This window comes from Agrilus planipennis, unplaced genomic scaffold, assembly GCF_000699045.2.
Source record: "Agrilus planipennis isolate EAB-ADULT unplaced genomic scaffold, Apla_2.0 scaffold89, whole genome shotgun sequence".
Lineage (NCBI taxonomy): Eukaryota > Metazoa > Arthropoda > Insecta > Coleoptera > Buprestidae > Agrilus > Agrilus planipennis.
The window spans coordinates 1,035,250-1,039,718 of NW_020439079.1; the positions used below are offsets into that span (position 1 = coordinate 1,035,250).

The 4,469-nt window shown below is 33.6% G+C and overlaps 1 protein-coding gene and 1 non-coding gene across 3 annotated transcripts in view; one reads left to right on the forward strand and one right to left on the reverse strand.

Annotated features, from left to right (window-relative positions):
• Positions 1-4,469, forward strand: part of LOC108734605 — a 371,439-nt gene that overhangs the window by 268,339 nt on the left and 98,631 nt on the right. The window lies entirely within an intron of this gene.
• Positions 2,310-2,382, reverse strand: Trnay-gua. The gene has a single exon. It is a non-coding gene; the product is annotated as a tRNA-Tyr (tRNA).

The window sequence follows — 4,469 nt, forward strand, 5'->3', positions numbered from 1 at the left end:
CGTGCTGTCAAACCTACACTAGCAAGGAGATCGGGCTGAAACTATAGCTACAAGCTATCCAAGGATGGTACTATAGAATGTCACCTCAAGGTAGGCCTAGTGGCGTCATCTCTTGGTTAGGCCGGAAACTTATCAATCCACCCTCGTAGTGATAACAATAACAACATAATTTGTATATTTATTTTGTGAGAGAAATAAGTCTATATGCTATCTAGAAAATAGGTGACAAAGTGTTCACCTACTTCATCCTACAAGTAACTATTATTTTACAGGTTCAAAAAATATTAATAATGGTAGCCAATTTGGGTTAATACTATTATTAGGTATCTATTATTCGATGGTCTGCAACCCAGACAACCTTGTGTGACTTGTGTAACGCCAACAGCGGACACTGCGGTCGAATTTGCCGGGCAATGTTATCATAACTGCATGCAGTGCTTTATATGCAAGCACTAATTGCGAAAAATCAAATTTGATGCAATTTGCGAGCATTGAATTCAACGATAGCCAAGGGTCATATGGTTAGATATCCAAAAGATTTCTAAATAAGATCGTAATAAAGTGGCTTACAATTGATGTAGTCTAAATTTGTACTTTCTTCAGAATGAATTACAATTAATCAATTCCGCAAATGTCCCTAGATAGGTGCAGATACAAATTCTATTGATTGCAGTCTCACAATTTGGCGTGTAAAGTTGATGAGTAGATATTCCCACAGATATCCCTCTAGTCTAAGATAAAAAGGTCACCTTTATTATAGTAATCAAGTTAGAGAGGCGGCTAATTGGGAAAAGTTGTAGTCATTTCGGAAATGCATGCATTTATCAAATTTCTCTTACGGTAATTGTCCAGAATTGGGGCTCCAGACCGAAATCTTTCCAAAAATTTTTTCATCCGTTTAAGGTCATTCTACATAATAGAATTAGATATTAGAAGGTAGGGGAGATAGTTTTTTATGACTTCATAAATAAAACAAAAAATTTTTTGAACGATAATTTTTCAAAATTATCCCAATTCTGGATAATTACCTACACTGATAACGTCATTGTTTGGTTAGGTATATTTATGAGAGATTGGGGTTTATTTAGTGCCCCTGCCCGCCGGAGACGGGCTAAAATATTAGAGTGTTTTATTCACAAAAAGCATTAGTTTTATACGATACATTTCCTAGTAAGTACAATATAGGAATTTCATACAACTCCTAGAATTGAGGCTCCAGACCAAAATCACTCCAAAAATTTTTTCAACGATTTCTGGTTATTTCTGAGGGTTTAATGATTATATTTAAGGCGGGCGAGACACATTCATTTTTATTACAGCTTACTTCATAAGGTATATGGTGTATGTATAGTTATTTAATATTGATAAAAAAATTTTACGCAGTGACAATAGTGATATAAAAAGATTAAAAGGTTGTATAACTTCCGTCCCTGATCTCCTTCCTATCTCTTCCCGTACCTACAGTTTAGAACTATGATTTGAATTTTGAAGTATCATTCAAAAATTTTTTTTTCTATTTTTTATGTCATAAAAAACTGTCTCCCCCACGGTCTAATATCTAATTTTATTATATCTACAATGACCGAAAATCGATGAAAAAATTTTTGAAGCGATTTTGGTCTGTAGCCCCAATTCTGGATAATTACCTCTGTTATACCACATTTTCTTTAAATTTTTATATATAGTTCTCAATTGTTTACTACTCACTTGTTTTTTTTACGGTTTCGTATTTTCTCATTTGAATTCAGCGACGTTTTCTAACTAATTTAATATGCCAAATATCACACTATAACACTAGACAAAATTGTAAAAAAGATACTTATTAAAACCTATTTATAGCAAATTTGAAGCATCTGAAAACACAGCGAAGCATAGTTCAAAGAGGAAGAAACACGTAGCAAATCTAAGTAAAAATAATCATTGCTTGTTTAGTTATTTAGTGCATAACCTAAAAGTATATTTTCGAAGCACGCACAAAAAATTAACTGCATGTTCGCTACTGTTTAATTCAGAAAATTATGCACCAAAATTTCCCCTTTTCATCGGTTTCTTTATTTGCACTATTAGCAGAGAAAATTGTCGAAATTTTGTATATATTATTACACACAAAAAAACTAAAATTTATATATTTTGTGATATAAAGTGTTTAACATGGTGTCTTTTATGAAGCAGCCGATAGATATTGGAAAATTACGTTCACTTTTATAACTTGTTATCCATATGAAATATTATTCTGAAAATTAATTTCTGAATTTTTACCCACTACACACTACTTCAAATTAATGAGGGAAAAATTGTTGCTGTTGTCACACCCCCGCCGGGAATCGAACCCGGGACCTTTGGCTTTACATACCAATGTTCTGACCACTAAACTACGAGAGGTGACATTAATTTGAGGTAGTGTGAAGTGGGTAAAAAATTCAGAAATGAATTTTCAGAAAAATATTTCATATTAAACTAACTCATTTCTAAAAAAGATGTCTAAATTGTATGTCTGTTTAACTTGTTATCCGTATGAAAACTATAGGGTTGTTCGGAAATTCATTTCGTTTTTTTTTGTGGAAATGAAAGACAGTTTTCGTATAATAAACAAATATTTTATTAAATTATATATTGACCGTTCTGGTCCAACACCTTTTGCNAAAAATTTTCTTCAAAATTGTAGGTGATTACCAAAATTCAGGAACTTGGTTGTATTTTTCCAAAAAAATTTTCAAAATTTTTCTGTTTATCTCTGCGTATGTTGCATTCGAATTTTGAAATTCCGAAGATACGAGGTAGAAAAAATAGTCAATTTCCTTATTGATCTTTAGATAGATCTCCCACAATGAGGACCTTTTCCTTGTAGCCTGTTAGTCAAAGTATACTTGCTTTCGGAAACATCTTCCCTTACTTCTTTCTAAGTTATCGATGTTAAAATCACTGCAAAAAGTCCTAAATATAGTCTTTAATTGGTAGATATCTTCAATGAAAACTGTTGCCCAGCATCGTATCAAATCCATTTTATGAAAAATTTAGATTTAACCCATTGTAGGGTTCCATACACGGGTCCAACATATAGTTATTGTTGTGGCAGCGCTATCCATAAACAAAAGGAGATATCCTCTTGAAATTTACATTGCAAAAGAATACAATAAAATCCTCTGTCGGGAAAAAACGAAATGACTTTCCGAACAACCCTATATAAAAATAGTGATGTTGGACTTGTGCAACTCGCAATTTGTTGAATATTTCTTCCATTGACTCTTCTTCTGGCCTGTTTACTCTTTCACAGAAAGTGTTTTTCTTGTTTTGGGGTCATGAATTTATATTTTAAATTTGACCAATTAATCCTGAATCACCCAGTACAGATAACATTTAATGACATTCATATTTCATACCGTTAAAATATGAGATTCTTAAAAGGAGAAAAGCTGAAATAATTTTGTACATTTGCGCTGTTTCGGATAACGAAAACCGGAATATATATTCCACACCTTTTGAATTTGTCTCTATGATAATAAACCAGAAGGGAACGGCACAGAAATCTCATTTTGTATGACAGTTGGTATCTTTGTTTCCAAAAGATAAAGTGGAAGTTACAATGCCATTTACACTCACGTTTCTTTGTCCCATATTTTCTGTTCCCTTAACAACTAAAAGGCGCGTGTAATGTATCTTTCCACATCCTTGTATGAAAACGCACGTCCAGTTGTATTGTACATATACGAGGGTGGATTGATAAGTTTCCGGCCTAACCAAGAGATGACGCCACTAGGCCTACCTTGAGGTGACATTCTATAGTACCATCCTTGGATAGCTTGTAGCTATAGTTTCAGCCNAAATAGTGATGTTGGACTTGTGCAACTCGCAATTTGTTGAATATTTCTTCCATTGACTCTTCTTCTGGCCTGTTTACTCTTTCACAGAAAGTGTTTTTCTTGTTTTGGGGTCATGAATTTATATTTTAAATTTGACCAATTAATCCTGAATCACCCAGTACAGATAACATTTAATGACATTCATATTTCATACCGTTAAAATATGAGATTCTTAAAAGGAGAAAAGCTGAAATAATTTTGTACATTTGCGCTGTTTCGGATAACGAAAACCGGAATATATATTCCACACCTTTTGAATTTGTCTCTATGATAATAAACCAGAAGGGAACGGCACAGAAATCTCATTTTGTATGACAGTTGGTATCTTTGTTTCCAAAAGATAAAGTGGAAGTTACAATGCCATTTACACTCACGTTTCTTTGTCCCATATTTTCTGTTCCCTTAACAACTAAAAGGCGCGTGTAATGTATCTTTCCACATCCTTGTATGAAAACGCACGTCCAGTTGTATTGTACATATACGAGGGTGGATTGATAAGTTTCCGGCCTAACCAAGAGATGACGCCACTAGGCCTACCTTGAGGTGACATTCTATAGTACCATCCTTGGATAGCTTGTAGCTATAGTTTCAGCCCGATCTCCTTGCTAG